The sequence below is a fragment of the Leopardus geoffroyi genome, chromosome B1 (assembly GCF_018350155.1).
Source record: "Leopardus geoffroyi isolate Oge1 chromosome B1, O.geoffroyi_Oge1_pat1.0, whole genome shotgun sequence".
In the NCBI taxonomy this organism is placed as follows: Eukaryota; Metazoa; Chordata; class Mammalia; order Carnivora; family Felidae; genus Leopardus; species Leopardus geoffroyi.
Genome location: NC_059327.1, coordinates 151,142,296 through 151,165,055, shown reverse-complemented (window position 1 = coordinate 151,165,055; position 22,760 = coordinate 151,142,296). Strand labels below are relative to the sequence as shown.

Sequence of the window (22,760 nt, the reverse complement as noted above, 5' to 3'; positions counted from 1 at the left end):
ATATAGTCTTTCCTTCCTTTTTAATCACCTGCCTCGTTGTCAGTTACATTGAGGAGTTTAAAACCTCTTTGTCATAACATATCCCGCAGAAAGAATGAGGTTTGTACCTTTCGGTACACAATATCTGAAGATACATGGTTAAGATGAGATTTTAATTTTTTCTTTCATCTTCTGATTTTTTTCTTTAGAACAGACTTACACACACATGTCCGTAAGGAAATGCAAATGAGTAAGCTTCAGCTACTTCTGTTTAGACTACTGCTTATTGGTCTAGTAAGAAAACTAAGAAATGTTTTTCATTTCGAAGAACCACAAGTATCTTCAGTTGTCATGGTATGCAGTTCTTCTAAGCTGCTAAATCTCAATGGTTTCTTTTTCCCTAAGGGATTTTAGTCTATGTCTTTGAAGGCATTTCTCTGCTCTTCCCCACTTTGGATTACTGGTAGTTGAATCAGTGTTAACTTCCTAGACTTTGAGTCTATCTTTGTAAAAGATCTTACATTTAACCCTTAAAATTATAGAAATAGAATTTCTAAGGCTAATAATGGGTTTTTCCCCTCTTCTAGACTTTTAAACTTTGCAGGAATCAATTTTTAAAATATATATGCTCAAATCAAAGCAGTTGGAAGTAACAAAGTATATGATGCTACTATAGGCAAAGTTTTTTTTTAATTTTTTTAAATGTTTATCTACTATTGAGAGAGAGAGAGAGAGAGAGAGAGAGAGAGAGAGAGAGAGCTTGCACAAGCAGAGGAGGGGCAGAGAGAGAGGGAGACACAGAATCGAAAGCAGGCTCCAGGATCCAGGCTCTGAGCTGTCAGCACAGAACCTGACCCGGGGCTCAAATTCATGAACTGTGAGATCATAATCTGAGCCAAAGTTGGACTCTTAGCCGACTGAGCCATCCAGGCGCCCCTTAGCAAAGCTTTTAATGCAGGTAGAAGCAGGCTTTTAATTGTTGCAAAGTACTGTGCTCATCTGAGATAACAAAAAATTCCCAGGATTTTTTAATAAATGCATTTTTCTTAATTAGTTTGTGCACTCTTTTGGAATAAGATCTGGAAATGAGTGAGGCACTGGGGAAATTTATTGTTTATACCTCAGAGAAACTAGAATAGTGTAAGACACAGAAATGTTTGCATACAATTGTTTTTAATCTTACTTTGGGGAAAATGAGCACACACTTGGGAAACTCAATAGAAGAGTTAAATGTTTCAGATGAAGGTGGGCTTTTCTATTTATCATGATTGCTTGGGGGAATAAGTTACTTTGAAGCACAGGAAGGCATTGTTATATCTAATCCTGGATACCTTCTAAAAATAAAGGACCATTATTTGTGGTTCAAATGCTCATTCCTAAGCAATAAAACTGGATTTGAAAACTTCTATCGTGTTGAAATAAATGAGCAAAATTTTTGAGCTTTTCTTTATTGTCCTCTTCTCCATGACCAAGTGTCTTTCTTTTGGAATCTCAGTTGATTCTCATTATCCTCCCAGAAATAATCTTCTCTTTGTTTCTAGTTTTCTATATATTCTAGTTTTTTTTTTTTTCAGTGTTACCTAAGGTCTGTTTTAGAAACGAGGTAGAAAGGTTGAAGAAGCATGAATCAAACAATAAAAGTTATGGTGTCAGAGGAAATGAGATGATTTTGCACTTCCTGAAATCTGAAAGCAGTTTATGGCTTTTTCTATTGTAGCAGCCTGAATTTGATCACTTAATTACAATGCAATGTTCTTATAAAAGGCCCATTAACCAAAAAGAGAAGACCAAAAGAGTTTGAGTAGTGTTTATTCAAAACTTTAGAAAGATAATTAAAATGAATGAATCACCATAAATCATTCTGACCCTGAATTTGCTCACACCCTTGTCTTGACAAATTAACAGAGTGGTACAAAAAAATAGCCTGTTTCCAAAGAGATTTTTTCCTCTTCTCTTCAGGTTCTCTATTTACATTCTCACATTTAACTTGTCTAACCAAATGGATTAGAATTAAATTGTAAATGCAACTTATTTCCCACCTTAAAAAGACGAACACCGTTTAAAACATGTTCACTGCCTTAGCACATTTTGTAATAAATTTGGTTTAAAAATTAAATTGATGCATATTCTCTAAATACATTTTTTAGACCAGGAAAAAATATTCTCTTCTTCCCCTAATAATTTTTTTTTAATTTTTCAATACACTTCAAGCTACATTCTTCAACTTAGTTTGTTCAATGAAGAATGGAGCTGCACATATTCAGAAAACATCTAGAGTAATTTATAATTTTCTTTGGAGGCAGAGATCTAATGCAGTAGGAAATTAAATATTGATATATCATCTGCTCCACACTGTTTGGTAGCACAACCATTCCTGGGATTTTTATTGACACTTTTCATAAAAATATTTAGTTTGCTTATGATTAACTCAGAAAACTAGACTCATATTCCAAAGAGTTAAGCATTTCTTCCCTACAGCTGAACAGTAACAGAAACTTTTGCACCTGCCACTTCCTTGAAGTAGTTTAAAGTATTTTACAGTTGACATGACTAGGAAATGTGGAGAATATTTCACGTTTTCTTTTAAAATTCTATATAAGGGTTGTCTACTCAAAGACTGAAAATGATGGGAATGATTGTCACTCCACATCTACTGCAGTAAACTGTAAAAGGAGACATTCTTTTAGCTTACAAAAAGTGTACCAGAACAGATTCTAACATTTTAGTACTCAATGGTACCTTACTAAACTAGCGTCTTCATCATTAAGATAATAACACAATGGCCCAGAGAATTTAATGATTCTACCAAAATCATAAAACTTTATTACATCTCAAGTCTCATGCTTCTTACCAAGGATGAGAGCATTCAGCTGCTCGGCTCTAATACCCACTGGGATACTGGAAATAGCATTTTTATCCCCTGTATTAACCTTTTCTCATACCTCCTACAAGTAAGGCAAACTGTACATTGGTATTCAACCATTTCTCACCGATGGTTTATAAACAGCATTATCACCTGTGAAGTAATATCAGAGATGTGTGCTACCTCTTCTGTAACCTGAGGGATAAAAAAGCTGCTGACCATAGAAAAGACCAAAAAGAAAAAAAAAATTGGCAAAGCCATAATCTTAAAAATCATCATGCTCATCTTTCCCACTGCAAAGAGTCCATGTCTATCAAAGTAATATTATTTCAGGGAAAAAATATTCTAACCCCTGGTAAATACCTGTCTTTCCTACTTAAATAGTATCTAATAAACTAAGAAGTCTGGACAGACCCTCAGCATTTGGTATAAGAAGATTTAATTAGGGCTTATCTCTTGGAGTGCCTGGGTGGCTCAGTCGGTTGAGCATCTGACTTCAGCTCAGGTCATGATCTTGCGGTTTGTGAGTTCGAGCCCCACGTCGGGCTCTGTGCTGACAGCTCAGAGTCTGGAGCCTGCTTCAGATTCTGTGTCCCCCTCTCTCTCCGCCCCAACCCCTGCTTGTGCTCTGTCTCTGTCTTTCAAAAATGAATAAACATAAAAAAAATTAGAGCTTATCTCTTTAATCAAAACAAAAAAATAGCATGTTATCTGTATTCTACCATATATTCAGTGCTTACTAAGTGCTAATAGACATTCTTCCAAGAATTTTCTTTGTATCAGCTTATTACATCTTCCTAAACAACCTCAATAAATAGAACTATTATTGTCTCTATTTTGTAAATGAAAGGAAAGAAACTAAGACACAATTAACCAAATCCCATGTACCACACAGTAGCAACTCTCTTGGACACAGCTTAAACTCCCTAAATCTTTGGTGAACAAATAAATTAATTCTATAACCTGACACTAATTACACAGATCTAGCCATCATTAATAATGCTCAAAAATATTAATAAGCATGCTATAAATGCTTATTGATTGCTATTGCTTGGGGAATGACACATATTTTCCTTCTTAATTCAATACTAGAGAAAAGAAAGGCTGTATCCAGCCTCGCCAGTTCTTTTTAGGACATTTCAACTTTCGAAGAAGGCCTGTAGAAATACAGTTATCTATATTTATACAGATTGATATTTTCATATATATGTATCTGTGTATACAAATATATGTATATGGAGAGCGAGAGGAAGAGAGATTTCAAATAGTTAATCTGCACTAAAAGTATATCACTGCATTAGGAATAATATACAATGCTGGGCTCTCTTTCCCTCTATGTCTGAATCATCTTTCATTATTGGATAAAAGATTGATTTGGCTGGAGTTAGACAAACCCAGGTGGCTCCCTGATGCTTATCGTGTGCACATATTGTCTAGCACCTGCTGAATATTACTTCATTCTGTTCTTTTCTGTAATAGCCCTTTAACCACAAAATTAATAGTGTACTCAGAGGTGTACAAATGGAAACTAAGCACACATTATTTCAAATTGTTATTATTTCTTTCAGATTGGCTTGAAGGCATTTCACCATTTTGGGACCCGAAACTGGTACATTTGTCTGGTACCACATGGTCAAGCAGAGTCATAATTTTCTCTCCAATATCTGGTGCAGTTATGGTTTCCTTATAAAATATGCATGCCTTTGAGTGAAGAGATTCTAAATGGTAAATATAAATGACTGACTTTTTCTGTGATTTACTCTTTCTTGTTATGACTCTATTTTAAAGTGCCCCGTTAATATAGATTTATTTATATGGCATGGGTTGGGTGCACAGAAATGAGACTTGATTGCACTTCAGAATGAAAAGAAAAAGGTTATAAAAATGTAATCAGTGTTTATAGTATGTGTTTGTATGTGTGATTCACTGAAAATCCACAGATACAGGATTTACAAGAGATTCTGTATGAGGAATAAAGATGTGTTTGGATACCCTCAGGCAATTGAGTTCAACACATAGAAAGTTAACCTACTAAAAATTCAATTTATATAATCTGTTACTAATTATAAATTGCAATAATATAAAAATTATACATTGAAGTAAGTGATCTATAATTAACATTGTAATCTGTTATTAATTTACCTTAAATACTTAATGAGTTTCTCTTATAATTATTCTGATACTAGATTTTCTTGGCAAACATGAAAGATGAAGTTCCTCAAAGAGATCTTCATCTGTGGAAGGTGGGAGTGTATAAACAGATAAAAAAGAAAATATAAACGGAGATAATCTGATTAGAAAATTCTAAGAAGTTCCTAGAATTCTGATACTCTAGTGTAAGCAAGATTATCATTTAGATTATTTGGTCTATCAAAAAAAATCATCAAGGAACTGATAATATTCAGACAAAGCTAACCCTGCAATATAACAACCCCTTAACCACATCATCACAAGTTTAGGAAATAATGATCTCTTAGATTTACTTTTGGTTGCTTTTTGTGAGACAGATTTTTGTATCTTTGTTTCCCCATGTGCTATTTCTGCTCATTTTAAGTGAAATTTCTAAAAAAGCACAAAAACAAAAAACACACAAAGAAACAAGCATAGCACTTGCGTGGGTTAATACAAACTCTATTAGTAAATGTTTGCATGCTCCTCCAGTGTTATATCATGTTAATATTCCTAAACCCTGAATACCAAGTTATTCAAGTAATAACCAGTCATCCAGCATGATCCTAATTAGTTTGTGAACTTCCCTACAACTGAGATATAACACTTGAGAAGGAAGCACCTGCTGAACCCTGTGATGAGGAGGGATCTGAGTTTTGGCGCATCTCCAATATTTAATTAACCTGTCATCTTTTATTATGTCTCTGCAAAGCATCTAAATCTTGTACAACTTAAACACGCTAAAAATATTTCGAAACCCAACCTGGCATTGATTTAAGGTTAGTCCCCTATGGGCATCGTATTATTTTTTATAAATTACAATGTTTTTCGGCTTGTGAAAGTGTTTTGTCCTTTTTATGGTTAACGTTTGGGCAAGTCCAACTCACAGAAATTTTAAATAGATTAAAGCAAACTCAGAAGAACGTGATTCTACCTCATTTACACATTGCATTTGTAATTATTCTTTTCAGTTAGGTTCAAAACTCAGAAGTTAAATACCTTGAGCAATGTTTTGCGTTCATGAGCCCAAACTACAACACAACAGTCAGAATGATGACACAGCATACTTTAATTGTATAACGCAAGGTAGGTCCTGTACACAAGAATTCTGTTTCACTAGAATATCACTATTGTGTGTGTGTGTGTGTGTGTGTGTGTGTGTGTGTGTGTGTATAATTACCAGTTAAAATAAGTAGTCTATTTCAGGAGTTGCTCATGAGGATAGAATCCTAAATTAAGGTCGGATTCAGGGTCCTCTACGTGACATGGTACTTAACTCAGATAGGACCCTTTTAACTAAAGTAAATTTGCAAAGCATATCTTTAGTAATTTTTATTAACTTCTCTAAATTTGTCTACTTGTTTATGAATGTGCTTTTGATAAAGCATAATATTTAGAATAATTAATATTTCCCTAGCCACAATATTTTCTTTTTAATTTTTTAACGTTTATTTATTTTTGACAGAGGGAGACAGAGAGATAGAGCACGAGCATGGGAGGGGCAGAGAGAGAGGGAAACACAGAATCCAAAGCAGGCTCTGGGCTCTGAACTGTCAGCACAGAGCCTGACATGGGGCCCAAACTCACAAATTGTGAGATCATGATATGAACCAAAGTCGGATGCTTAACACACTGAGCCACTCAGGTGCCCCTAGCCACGATATTTTCTCAGCCAAGGGTTCTTTTCACTCATTGAAATTTCTATCAATTATTCTAAGGTAGTAATCCATTGAAAAGAATTAATTTCCATTTGCTATTTCAGACCCAGGGATGACAAGGAGAGAAAACTGGTTGCAGCCTTTTCTGAAAGAGACAGGTACTCTCCGTATTTCATAGGAGACTTGTGCATAACCCATGAATGTGCAAATTTGCCCACTGCAGAATACACTTGTATTAAACAGAGCATTTGTAGATATTTGTGGCAGGTGAAAACTCACAAAGTCTTTCAAAATGTAAAAGATAACCTATTATGATCTGAGTTTTTGAACATAAATTGTCTGCTCTTTCTTTCTTAAAGCTAGAGTAATGACTGCTATAGAATTAAAAATACGCCTAAATGTATGGTATCACCTAAATCAACGTTACATATAAAAAGAAAAAAAAAGAGGATGAATAAATCCATTACCTGTATAAATTGTACAAGAACGTAACATTTCCTAAGTTCTATAACTGCCAGTGCCAACACATTGAAAATGTAACATACAAATGTGTTTCTGACTTAGGAGTCGGGCTTTTCCAATTATAAGATGTGACTCAGTAGGACTGTTACTCCCAGAAATGACACTTCAATATTTAAGCAGTGAACTACTAGATTACCGCTCCAAAATGCCTGAAAAACTATGTAACTGTTCCAACTTCACCTTAACACTAGAGTGAACAGTTTGAGGCTTCAATAGTTTTGACTTGTGGCAAAACTTTAAACTGCAAATGTACTACCATTTTCCTGGAATTGTTCACCTTTTTAGAATACCTTTTGCCTAAAACAGTATGAATGAGATGCCACCACAAATTAATACAATGCTTTGCTCACCAGTGTTTCCAGTGTAGATGATTTTTACAAACCAAATACATGATACAATAGGTGGCTAAACAATAGAAATTATTTGACACTAAATACTTAAGTATATGTAATTCAATTTATTAAATTTCTATATTTTCTGGACATTAGAAATAGCTAATTTGGATATTCTATAAAGTGAATCTATTAATCATCAGTTCCACTGACCTTTCTGAGATATATAATTTTTCAGTAGACTTCCAAATACTCCAACAGATTAAGGCCAAATGTGACGTGCATAATAGGTGAATAATAAATATTTTTGAGTGAATAAATGTAAGAATCATAAGTGGATATTCAGGATTTATCCTCACTTCAATAAAACCCATAGCAGGTTTATTTCATTACAAATGATGGAATCTGTTTTATTATATTGAGATAGAATTCTCAATTGGCTATAGGAGTACAGGAAGAGAAAGTAATATGGTACAAATCAAAGTTATGCCTCAAAATGTGGTCATATAATAAGATTTCCTCAATAACAATAGATCTCAAAATAGACACGAGTGGTGATAGATTTTATCTAAACAGAGTGCAATCAAAACAACAATTTTGATTGAAAGTTATAATAAAATTTTAATTCTCACAATAAGGTTTATAAAAGTTCTAAGAATAAATTTATGGTTTACTTATCCTGATTTTGTTTTTTTTGTGTTTTTTTTTTAACAAAACATATTAGAGAGCATGCGAGCAGGGGAGAGGAGCAGGAGGAGAGAGAGAGAGAATCTCAAGCAGGCTTCCCACTCAGTGCAGAGCCCAACATGGAGCTGAATCCCAAGACCCTGGGATCATGACCTGAGCCAAAATCAAGAGTCAGATGCTCAAGGACTAAGACATGCAGTCACCCCATGTATCCTGTTATAATACTAAGTAGTTTTCCCCAATTTTGATTCCAAGTAAACATTTCTCAGATAGAAAACAATGATTCCTGTTACTTACACATATTATAGCTCAATATAATTAGTATTGAGATATAAGTAATATTTGATATTTTCTTATATTCCTTTGTTTCAGGCCAGAGAAGAATAAGAAAATGCACTTATAACACTTAGTTGATCTAGATAATCTGTGAGGATAAAACACTTATAATTAAAAAAAAAATTCACCTATTCTGCACATAATGCAACATTATTTGGTTATTGGCTATAACCTGAATTTGGGAATCACTTTCAAAATGCCAGTATTTATTTCATAAGATTATCTCCACATTTTTATCTATCCTTATCTGTATACTTACATACAAATGATTGAAACTAATTATTTGAATACCTTAAACTATTTGTCTTAAAAGACTTTAATGGTTAAAAACGAAATGGCACTTCTTTACACAGAAAGCTATGTCATAGCAATTAGGAAAATGAAAGGCCAGCAAATTTTCATGACTGACTCTAGTCAGTAGTCAGTTGAATGCTTTGGTTCATCACCCATACAACCTGCCTTTGGGAAGAAGGCATTCTTGCCTGCACTGCTAGAAGACCTTGGAAGGTGAAAGTGACCTCACCCAAGGTTACATGCTTCCCTCGGACTGGCAGTCATCCAATGAGCCATCAGAAGGGACAGTAAATCACCCCAGGCTCATGCCTCAATTTGAGACATTTCTGATGGTCACCCTAACTCCAGAGTTCCATGCAGGAATAATGCTAAGGCCATTATTCCAATAGCATTATTCCAACCACACTGTAATTTTCTTCTTTCCCTACATTCCTGCTTCCTTCCTTTACTCCCAACAGATGTTATTCCTGAGAGTATCCCTCACAAGCTTTGTGCATGCAAATCTCTGCTCAGAGTCTGTTCCCAGAAAATCTAAGATACCTTCTGTGTTGGAAGAAGAAAATAGCAGCAGACATTGGGGGAGGGGCAGGCAGTGATTTTCAGACAGTTTTCCTTACTGGAGAATTGGGTATGAGGGCAAATGCTTACAGTTTGTCCTTGGGCAGAATAGTTAAGTTAGAGCTAGCTGTGGAGACAATAGGTAGAATTACTTCACTTCAATCCCCAACAGCAAGAATGTAAGTCAGCATTCTGGAGAGAGGAAAATAGGAGAAAATGAAGAGACTGAGGAAGTGTCAAATTAAAAGCTCAGTGCAGATATTCTCAGTGTTCATGTGGCTGAGCGTCTGGAAGTCAAAGCATTCTTTGGTGAACACTAGGAAATATTGCCATTGGATTTTAGGATTCAAAATATAAATCATTTTTTTACCAGCGGAAAGGGGCAATATTACATAAAGGCAAATGGAAATCACACTTGGTCTAACAAAATGCTTTACAGTTCTAAACATGCTTTCACTTTTTCTGTTAGCATTCGTTACCCTAACCTTCACTATGTAACTGCAAGCTCTTATAGCAGATGACAAAGGGTTAAGAATTAACACTTAATTTAGAAAATGCTATTTCTTATTTTCTTCTCCATGAATTTGGAAAATACTCCTTGTGTAAATTTTAATAACAGAACATCTATATGCAGCAGAAGCATAGCTTTAGAGTCCCTAGCTTAGTGTATGCAAGCTTCCAGACAACGGAAAGAAATGAGAAGAATTAGAATAGCTTGGATATATGGTTTATGGATTGTGAGCAAAGAGCCTTCACCTTCATGGAATCTGTGCCAGTAACTGACAGGGTGCATGACACAGCTATATACCCATACACACACACACGCGCGCTCGCCACACACACACACACACACACACACACACACACACTCAAATCTGTCAACTTGATTACTCAACATTGTGAAAAACAATTTCACAGACATCTAAATATATGAATATTTGTACTGTTCAATTGTATAATCAATCTTTATAATTTGAAAAAAGGGCTATTTGCAAAACAAGTTATTAGCCATAGCAAGAAATGTCTCCATATAAAATGCTGTTGAGAAACCAAACAAGAAGGGAACATAATTCAGAAAAATGATCAAATTATTCTCACGTTTAGCAGAAAGCCCTAAAACCTATTGTTGTCATTAAATATGTTTTGTCTTTATTATTTTATAAAGACTTAAATATATTTAGAATGAAGATAATGCTTCTCTGCATTACATTATTACATATCAGGTGAACACAGTGGCAATTTAAAGTTTGTAATTTTAATGCTAGTAGCAGAAACTTTTTGCAAGGCTTAAACCAGACTTTTAAAAAAGGGTTTTCAAGGGCTCTTGGGTGGCTCAGTTGGTTAAGTGGCTAACTCTTGGTTTCTTCTCAGGTCATGATCTTAGGTCATGATCTCATGGTTCATGAGATCGAGCCCAGTCCCTCGTGGGACTCTGTGAGCCTGCTTAGGATATTCTCTCTCTCTCTCTCTCTGTCTGTCTTTCTCTCTCTCTCTCTGCCCCTCCCCCACTTACACTTGCGTGCAGGCTCTCCCTCTCTCTCACTCTCAAAATAAAGTTAAAAAAAGTGTTTTCAGTATATAATGCTGTTATTCCTTAAATATTTCTTTTAAAGACTACAGATTCTTTGGAAATAAACATGTTAAGCTGGTCCCTTCTAATGAATTATTTTTACTATTGAAATCACCAATATATTTGGTGGATGTGCTACTATTATTTACTTCTTAATAAGAATATAATCATATTTATTTCTATTTTATTTTTATCCAAATCCATGTTACTCTTAGAGGTTATTTTTTATCTGATTTTTTTAACCCAATGTTTTTGTTTTTAATATCAATGAGAGTGAAGACTGATTACCTAGACCACAAAAGCAATAACCTTAGAATTAAATCAGAGAAATCTTTGTGAATTTTAACATTATGATCTATTAATTATAACACGGTCTTATATCAGTACAAGGATTATAACACAAACTTTTCTTAAAAGAAAAATTCTTAATTTTTCTTCCAAGCAAGTGAAAACATTCAAGAAGAATTTAAGTGGAGAATATTTGCACATGAGTTACAAACTAGTAAAAAATCACTCTAAATACCACATTTTCAGAGGTAAACAGAGACTCTGTTTAGCCTGCATATTGGAGACCTATAATTTAGCAAAAAGAAGGAAAACCATGAATATACTTAACAAATCTCACAGCAGCAAATATTCTTCTATACCCACACACTAAATACTAAAGTACTTTGGTTTACTATTGGCTTCTATCTTTCTTCCACTTATCCTCATTTTAGAATATATCATGGCCATTTACTTGAATAAGACATGCTACATCACCAAAATAACACACAGATGGAGTTTTAGGATTCATTTTATGATGCATTAATGTGTTTTATAGGCAGATTCACACACACTGGAGAAAAAAGAGATTATTTTCAAAAGTCTGTTAAGACCTATGAGCTATATATTTTCTATGAAATCATATCATAAATGCACAAGACCATAATAAGTTAGGGAGTTGCAAGGGGCATAGATCTCCTAAGTTAGAATGTGCTGTGAAAGTCCTACAGAAACATTTCTTAAATTGAGGATGATGATATGTAGGAGATGGAGTACTGAAGGGCATATGAAGGGTAAACTAGGGATGCAAAAGTAACCAATTGCTGTGGCTAGAGAGAATGACAAATCCTATGAAGGTGGGAGTGATCCTTTGCCCCCTATCTGAATGTGTTCTCTTCCTGAAGAAACAATGAAAGTTTAATAGGGATCACCATGATGTTAAAAGACCACATAAGGCATAGTTACATTATTCTTTGGCAGTTACTTAAAAAAATTATATACAATTAATTTGCTACAGCTACTTTGTTTTATGCTAATTAAAGCCTAGATATTTGCTCTTGTATGAGATTAGACTATCAGCATTAGTTCAACTTGATTCTGGAAGCCTGCAATACTGTGTTTATTACTTATGTAAATTTGGTTAATTACACACCAACTCGGTTATTTATTGCATTTCAATTAGTATCCTTTTAATAGTTACTAACTCTTTAATTAACTCACAAGAATAAGAGGTGTCTTGTTAAATGTAAATTAAATAGATTTAAATAGACAATAGATTGCGAATGGTAGATTTACTGCTAATGCTATAGAAAACTGTTGTTGAAGAACTAAATGTACTCACTACCATCTGCCTTCATCTCTAGGCAAGAAGAGAATTGTAGTTTCTTTAGAATCCTTTTTAGGCCAAAGACCAGACCAAGACAAAACCAAAGTATGGCAAGTTTTTGTTTTGTTGTTTTTGCAAGAGTGTGTTAAACGTAATTTTGAGTTTTGGCTTATTACTGATGAAAAATTCAAACAAAGAGAAAGAAATGTAAAATCTCTCTTGAGTGTGGCATTACTTCTAAAATGAACGTTAAAAGGCTTAAAAATAATCCATGATCACTGATTTATCTGTCCAGTGTACAAGGGAGCAAACTACTACAGCTCTTCCTTAAGTGCTCCCTTATGACCTAACAAGAAAATTAATTACCAGGGCACCACTATATGGCAACAACCATGACTATGAGGAAGACTGAATGTCAATGGGCTGACACTGTAACCCAGTTTTGTGAACATAAATGTTTCTTTTTTAGCTAGTTTATTTCTCAGAGGTGAAATAAAGACTTGGCTAAGATTTAGAGAGAATCTAATTTCATTTAATAGCAAGTTTTACTCCTCGCAAAGGGAGTTCAAGAGCATTTCTGGATCCTGTTATTTATGTCTTGTGACTGACAGAGTCTATCACTGTAAACACCCACAATAGGTGGAATGGGGATTTGTACATATTCCTCTGCTATGTCCTCCACACTTTGGATTTAAAAAGGTTTAACATGGAGGAAAAATATTTTAAGATCTGTTGGGCCAAGGTTTGGTATACCTACTGTAACAGAATAATACAAGATATAGTTATGCTGACATAAATTCCTGAAATTTAAACAAAGTATTTAGTTTTTTCTTCAAGATTATAATATCTCAAAATGATGAAATCAAACAGTTAAGGCAATAATATCATCAAATGTAAAATGAATGGAAAAATTATTAAAAAACACCATCATGTCTTTGGCAGTACTCAAATTACATTTAACTTTTATAATCACTGTCAATATGACAGCCTCAGATAGTCCCCTTTTCCTCCTTTCTTTTACAGCTTCCAAGATATTCTGTTTTTCTCCAGGAATTAGTGAACTGGAATAGTATCCATCATAGAAGATTCTGATTGCAGGCAATGTTATACTGTGAATATTACATGAGACTACTTACTGCATTCTACATTTTCCTATCATTACTTTATATCATTTCAAAATGATAAAGTTTTCTACTAAATATTCATTTAAGCTTTTTAAAAATAAAAAGTTCCGTCGTCAAATTCCTTTGCAGAACTCAAGTGCGTAAAAAAGGTCTACAAATTTCTTGAGGTAATTAATCTTGGCAATATTCTCTAAAGAATATGCATCTTGCTCTTCCCATGAAATTCTTTCTAAAGAAGCATCCTGAGGATCTATTCTTAGCAAAACTTTTCTAACCAGAATACTAAATGGTATAGCATTTACATTCTGGAGCGATAGGTCTGAGTTTGGGTCATGCCTCCAACAATCAGCATCTAAATGACATGGGTAAATTTTTTAAGCTCTCCAAACTCAAATATTTAATTTTCAATGAGGATAATAATTATTAACATCTTAAGTTTTACATGAGGATTTATTGATATATTACGTGAGAATTATTTGCCAGATGTTTAATGCAGTGTTTGGTATTTAGTAATTGCTAAATAAGTGGTATTGTGCCTATTCAAATATTAAAGGGTTCTGTTAGATTTAGGGACAGAAACATGGTGCTATATGAAAATAAGAAAATATATGCTATTATACTTTGTAAATGAATAATTATTTCCCAGGTTTAAACTATAATTATTTGAAAAAAATTTTTTTCTTAAATTATGTAGCCACAAAACAAAATAAAAATATTAATGGCTTATAGGGACTCTACAAGTTATGCAAAGACCTTTTTATAAGCTATTCTTTCATTAGCGAAGACAACTTTGATAACTACTTTATTCAGTTTAGTTCCAGCAACTTAAATATTATTATACTTTCTTGATATCATTACTATTTATATATATTTATTTGAGCAAACCATGTCACCGTACTACCCTGAGCCCAATTTTCCAGAATTGTCCTACCTCTGGAATCCTAAAATCTATTCCCCACATATTGCAGGCCTTCACCACTCTTCGTAATGTACCTACCAAGCCACTGCCACTTTTCAACAGTGAAGTTTTTATCTGGTTTGGGAGAGACCACTGCATGTACAAGGCTTAGAGGTACTCAGCTCCCCGAGTCCACAGCTCCAAATGTTTGTATAGCTCCTCATCCTGACATTCTGGTTTTTTTTTTAGATTCAAAGAATGGGAAATGTATTAAACTGTTCATATATAATTTGATCAATGAAACCAAGGGATTTTTTAAACTAAATTCTACATCCAATGTGGGGCTCAAACTCAAAACCTCAAGATCAAGAGTTGCATGCTCTACTAACTGAGCCAGCCAAGCACCCCAAAATCTTGTTCTTTGCAAAGATAAATAAAATTGATACAACTTTAGCTAGACCTATGAGATAAAAACAGAAAGGACCCCAAAGAGAAGTAACAACTGACACCACAGAAATACAAAGGATTGTTAAGAGTATACTATAAAAAACTATATGCCAGCAAACTGAACAACCTAGAATAAATGGATAAATGTCTAGAAACATACAACCTTCCCAAACTGAATTAGAAAGAAATAGAAAATCTCAACAGACCAATTATTAGTAACAAAAGTGAATTGCTAATCAAAAGCTCCAAACAAACAAAAGTCCAGAACCAGATGGATTCATATGTGAATTCTACCACTTATCATTACCCTGATACCAAAACCAGATAAAGACATATAAAAAAGGAAAACTACAGGCCAAGATTCCTGATGAATGTAGATGCAAAAATCCACAACAAAATATTAGTACACTATATTTAACAATACACTAAAAATAACATTACCACTATCATTCAGGATTAATTCCCAAGATGGAAGGATGGCTTAATATTTGTAAATCAATCAATATGATAGACCACATCAACAAAATAAAAAATAAAAATCATATGATCAGGGTACCTGGGAGCCTCAGTTGGTTAAGCATCCAAGTCTTGATTTCAGCTCAGGTCATGATCTCACAGTTTGTGAGTTTGAGCCCCGTGTTGGGCTCTGCACTGACAGCACAGAGCCTACTTGAAATTCTCTCCATTTCCCTCTCTGTCTCTGTCCCACCCCCCCTTAAACTGTCTCTCTCAAAATAAATAAATAATACTTAAAAAATCATATGACAATTTAAATAGTTGAAGAAAACACATGACATAATTGAACATCCATTCACCACAAAAATTCTCAACAAAGTGGGTTTAAAGGGAACATAACATAATAAAGACCATAAATGAAAACCCCACAGCTAACATTATAGTCAATGGTGAAATAGTGAAAATGTTTCCTCTGAGATCAGGGATAAGACAAAGATGTCCATTCTAATAAAGTGTTATTCAACATGGTACTGCATGTCCTAACCACAGTTATCAAACAAGGAAGGAAAAGATATAAAAGTAACCAAATACTGGTAAGGAAGACATAAAACTGTCACTATTTGCAGATGACCTACTATACATAGAAAACCCTAAAGACTCTACCAAAAATCTATTAGAAGTAATAAATGAATAAAGTTTCAGGGTAAAAAATTAATACATGGATATTGGTTGTATTTCTATACACTAATAACAATTAGCAGAAAAAGAAATTAAGAAAGCAGTCCTATTTACAATTGCACCAGAAAGAATAAAATATCTAGGAATAAACTTAACCTAGGGGTAAAATAACTAACTCTGAAAACTATAAAATATTGATGAAAGAAATTGAAGATGTCATGAATGGAAAGATATTTCATGCTAATGGGTTGAAAGAAGTATACTGTTAAAAAGTCTAGGGGCGCCTGGGTGGCGCAGTCGGTTAAGCGTCCGACTTCAGCCAGGTCACGATCTCGCGGTCCGTGAGTTCGAGCCCCGCGTCAGGCTCTGAGCTGATGGCTCAGAGCCTGGAGCCTGTTTCCGATTCTGTGTCTCCCTCTCTCTCTGCCCCTCCCCCATTCATGCTCTGTCCCTCTCTGTCCCAAAAATAAATAAAGGTTGAAAAAAAAAAATTAAAAAAAAAAAAAAGTCTATACTACCCGAAGCAATCTATAGATTAAAGCAATCACAAAGCATTCTCCACAGAACTAGAACAAATAATACTAAAATTCCTGTGGAACTACAAAAGACCCTGAATAGCCAAAGCAATCTTGAGAAAGAGGAATAAAGCTAGAGGTATCACAATACCAGATTTCAAGATATACTGCAAAGCTATAGTAATCAAAACAGTATGGTATTAGCACAAAATAGATACATAGATCAATGAACAGAATAGAGTCCAGAAATAGACCCACACTTAGATAGTCAATTAATATAAGGCAAAAAAAGGCAAGAATATACAATAGTAAAAAAAGATGGTCTCTTTAATAAATGGTTTTAAGAAAACTGGACAGCTATATGCAAAAGAATGAAACCGAACCATTTTCCTATACCATACACAAAAATAAACTCAAAACAGATTAAAGACCTAAAAGTGAAACCTGAAACCTTAAACTCCTAGAATACAGGCAGTAATCTCATTGACATCAACCATAGCAATAGTTTTCTTGATATGTCTCCTTGGAAAAGACAACAACAAAAATAAACTATGAGGACTACACCAAAATAAAAAGCTTTTGCACAGAAAAGCAAACCAACAACAGAATGGAAAGGCAACCTACTGAATGGAAATATATATTTGCCTATTGTATATCTGATAATGGGTTAACATCCAAAATATATAAAGAACTTATATAACTTTAAATGGGCAGAGCACATGAATAGTTATTTTTCCAAAGAAGACATACAAATGGCCAACATACATGAAAATATGCTCAACATCATTAATCATCAGGGAAATGTAAATCAAACCCACAAAGACATATCTTAGACCTCTCAGAATAGCAAAAATAAAATAAATAAATAAATAAATAAAACACAAGAAATAACAAGTGTCAGTGAGGATGTGGAGAACTAAAGGAACCCTATGCACTATTGATGGGAATGTAATTTGGTACAGCTGCTATAGAAAACAATATGGAGATTTCTGAAAAAATAAAAATAGAAATACCATAAGATCCAATAATTCCACTACTGGGTATTTAGCTAAAAAAAAAAAATGAAAATCAATTCTAAAAGATATATGCATCCCTATGTTTATTGTAGCACTATTTATAATAACCAAGATATGGAAGCAACCCAAATGTCCGTCTATAGATGAATGGATAAAGAAGGTGTGTGTGCGTGTGTACAATGAAATATCACTCAGCCATAAGGAAGAATGAGATCTTGCCATTTGAGACAACATGGATGGACCTAGAAGGTATTACGTTAAGTGAAATCAGACAGGGAAAAACAAATATCATATGATTTCATTTATACATGGAATCCATAAAAGCAGAAACCCATAAACACAGAGAATGTTATGGATGCCAGAGGAGAGAGGGATGGGGGGATGGACATAATGAATGGGTTATGGGGATTGGGAGATAGAAGCTTCCAGTTATGAAATGAGTAAGTCATGAGGATAGAAAGGTACAGCAAAGGGGATGTAGTCAATGGTATTGTTACAGGTAAGCATAGCATAAAATATAAATTTGTTCAATCACTATGTTATAAATGTATAAGCTTATTGAACAACTATGTTGTACACTTGAAGCTAATGTAACATTGTGTGTCAACTCCAATGGAAAAAAACATTTATACCTCACTGTGGGACAAGGAAATATACTATGTAATGCTGGATATTAAAAAATGTTTGTAACCATAATAAAAATTCACTACTTCCCAGTAAATGTTATTTTAGTGAAAGAATGTGTTTTCCACATACATGGCTTTTAATGCACTTTGTGAAGTCACTAGTATAAAACATGCAAGAAGGCTAATTGTGTATGTAAATAAAAACAATGTGGGTGTGCCTGGGTAGCTCAGTTGGTTGAGCATCTGTCTGACTTCTGCTCAGGTCATGATCTTGCGGTTCGGTTCCTGAGTTTGAGCCCTGCACTGGGCTTGCTGCTGTGGGTGCAGTCCCTCCCCCACTTACTCTCTCTCTTCCAAAAACAAAAGCAAAACAAACAAAAACAATGTTTCTTCATGAAAAAAAAAAAAAAAAAACTGACCAGAGGAATATGCTTCAACAGCATTTTGATAACTGTTAAAGGTGGTGGGTTTTATTTAACGATGTAAATTTTAATTCTAATATCTCAAGCAAAATTTTGAAATGGAAATTTTGGCTTATACTCCTGATAGGGCTCTCTTTCATAGACTTAGGAACACTCAAAGAACTTTAGTACAGAATCATCGAGTAGGTGGTTAGAATGATTTTTGTCCTTAATCTCTGTGCTCAAAGTGCCTTTTAGAATATCTTAAAACTAGTAATAATTACATTGAAGTGTAATTATTCCAAGTGTTATTTTTTCCCTATTCAGAATGAACCACTTATTTTAAAGAGGATTTTCTAATGAAATAGAGATGTATGACTAGAGACAAATTTTACCTAATAATTCATCTTTTGATTGTTTTTACTGTAATTTTTTAGAACACAATTGCAATAATGGTCCTTGAAAGTTTTATCATTTATATCTTGCTATACTAAGCAGATTTTTTAGAGAAAATGTTCATGATAGTTTACTTTTTTTATTTTTTGACCTGGACTGCATCTCTGAATGTTGAATACCATGACTGCCAGGATAATGGAAGACTGACTCCTTAATTTATACATTCACAACTCCTGCTAAAAGAAGAGAAAGTAAGTTGCATTGCTTTGCTCAGCTCAGTGTGGGAGGAGGAAGACGAGCTGAGTGAAGAAGAAAAATGAATGGACACAGTCAATATTTGACACTTGTTACACGATCCTTTTAAGAAAAGAGAGAACAAATTTATTCTATAGTTTGCCTAATTATATAGTTATGGTTCATCTTTGCAGGGTCTGAGAAAACAAAATAGCATGCAAAATTAGAAAACTGCAGAAATCCTTAATGCTGATGCATATACATATACAAATTGAGGTGGCTTAGCTGAAGAAGTGTTAAGTGACAAACACTTTAAACACTTGCTAAGTGTTTTCTGTTTCTCAGCTTTTGAAAGCTAATTGGTCAAATGACAATGAAAGAGTGGATTTAATAAAAATTTAATAAACCACCTTTCATTTCTATTCCCTCTAGTAGAAACTCCTTATTTTTTTGAGGGCACCTGCTCATATTTTCCTGCTTTAGTAATCCTGAGAATAGGAATAACAGAAAAATCAGGCTGAGTATCTGACATTTATGGATTGCCACCTGCTTTAGTGAGTAGGTGGACTTTTTCTCCCTTCAAATGGATTCCTGATAAAGCTGGGGTCTTCACATTGTAATGGTGATAAACTTTTGTGATCAAAGAAGAGGATGCTATATACACATATGTGATGGAGATTATTACAGTAGGAAAAAACACATCTGGTAGAAAATAATTTTGTTAAAACACTTTACAAACATAATTGATACATTTATTCCTAGTACTCAGAGTTGTAAAACCAATAGACAGGTCACTATAGGAGATTCAAAATATTTATTTTCTTAGTTTGCTATCTGATTCTACATATATCCAAAAGACCTGATGTGGGCCTCAATTTTTCTAACTATAAAGTAGATAATTACCAATCGTATAAGTAAAAGGTTAGAAAAAAATTTTTTTGATATATTTTATCATGGTTGCCCTTTTCTGTCCACAATATTTATCAATGTTTATTTAGTTAGTACACATGATTCATTTTTCTGTTAGTCTCCATGGAGACAACAAGGGACAAAGGTCATGGTTCCACAAAGCATTTCCTCAGGTAATTGCTCAATTTTCATAGCTCTCAAGCTGTTACTAGTGAATAGATAGTCTAAGGGGACACAACATATCAGAGATGTTTGCTAACTCATCCATTTGAAAATGACCTTAGAGAGGTTTTAGAAATTGGAAGCTACTGAAAACTTCTGTAGTTTCACTGGTTCAAATGTGAGTGAAATAGAACAAGGGAATTTTTTTAAAAATATTGTTTATATGGAAATTGAAACAGTCTTAATGACAAGGCTCATTTATTATTTATTTCAGCAAAGAGTTACCAGGTGAAATTGATAGTATTCCACTAACACAAGATAGGACAGATCACACACGTATTTCTTTTAGTGTGAGATGCGTCATGAAGTTAGTTTTGGCAAAGAAAGGGTGCTAGGTCCAAAATAACTACTTCTCATCTCTGCAAGTGAGTATTGTGACACATTCACATGGTGCTCTTAATTTCCTATTCTCATGTACAGGTCAAAATTCCTAATACACCTCCATGGAATAAAATGTCCTAGACTTAAAATATTGGTTTATATAAAATAAATCATGAAAGCTTTCTGCTCAGCCTGGTACATCTTTATCCTAATGTGCAACTAAAATGAGAAATATTCAGGGGTTACTTTGTAAAATCAGAAAAGACTTTCATTGGTGGTTAAATCAATTTTGATTGACTGATTATTCTCATTAGGAAGTGACTTAATTAAGGTCAACAAAAAAATTACAGACCAACTGCTCTTGTTTGAAGATAAGCTTCTGTTTGAAATATTTTTTATTATGAAGGAATTGATACATTTCCTTTACACCCTGAAACTCACTCCAGAATGACTGGCCATGGGTATGAGCCCTAGTGGTTAATGATTATTTTTGTGTGTACCATTGTTTACACTTAAAATTACCAAGGATAAGGGAACCGTCATTTTTAAGTGAGAAAGGTAAAAGACATACTCTTTAGTGTTACATCAATCAAATTCCTGACACCTGACGAATGCTTTTGATTATTTTCTGTCAAAATTCTATTAACGTAATAAAATGTGCCAGAAGTTCAGTGTATACATAAAATGTATTTTTAACATTTGGATGAAGTGGTTTTCACTATTAAGTTTTGATACACTTTGATACAATCAGTGTTGCTAAATAATTGGACCAGTAAATCAGATATTATTAGTGAGCTAAATATTCATTTGCATTCCTTTTCTCCCGGTAATTTTTTTTTAACTAGAGGTTTATCTTACAATTTCGTGGCATTTTTCTTTGAATTTAGTGATGTAAATCATTTATCTGTAAATAAACTTTGTGAATTAAAACAACGATTTAAAAAAATCTTAAAATGACGTCAGGAGTACATTTATCCCAGAAAGGAAAATCTTACTATATTGATTTCTATTATTTATTTATTCCTAAAATTTCAAGTAAAACTTTCAGGATGCCTGTACTGTTACAGTGTTTTTTGTCAATTCAAAAAATCCATTCTAAATTCTCTAAATACTCTAAATTCTCTCGTCCAACTTTAAGGTGAAAAAAAGGGTTTCTCTCTTCACAGTTGATTAATTATTAGAAATTATATTGGTAAATCTACATGACACAAAAAAGGTCGTAATAGCATTAATTTTCCTTTGATAAGGAAGTCTGTCAGGAACTATTCCCCTTCGATGTCAGTAACCCCGGCAAGAGAAAATCACCTACTTTCAAATTAAATTTAACCTTTTGGAACATTAATTATTTACGCAACAATTTCCTTTCTGAGTATTCAAGTACAGTATTACTCACATGCTTTGACTTTCATGATGATGAATATTTACAAAATGGGGAATGAAGGGATTGAATTCGCTTGGTTGAATTGGTTTTAAGGAGTTTCTATTTTAGCTCTTTTAACTACATGGTACTAAAAAATAGTCATGCTTTCAGCATTAAAAATTTTTAATCAAATGTGTTTTTTGCATGAGAATTATAATACAAAATAACAAAAATCTGTATGTAACACATTTTTACACACAGAGTAATCAAATTAAAACTTTTAAAACTTAACTGTAAAGTTCAAATATGAAGAAGAGTATGATAGTTTTTATAAAGTACACAGTGGTTTATTTTGTTTGTTTTTTGTTTTTTGTTTGAATCCTCATAGTTTGCTCAATTTACTGAGGCTAATTTTCATATTGTCCCAGCATGGAACCACTCCAGTGAAAAAGAATGAGACATGGTAATTTGCTGTTTAAATTACAAAATCCTGGATCTCAACTAATCCCCATTTTGGGGCTGTTTCCCCACAGATTCTAAACAGATGAGTTTGGGGAGGGAATCACATTGGTATGCAGAAGCTCTCAGGTGATTCTAA

The 22,760-nt window shown here is 33.7% G+C and overlaps 1 pseudogene; it reads right to left on the bottom strand.

Moving 5' to 3' along the window:
- The window catches only part of LOC123596457, a 53,766-nt pseudogene that overhangs the window by 3,556 nt on the left and 27,450 nt on the right, over positions 1–22,760 (bottom strand).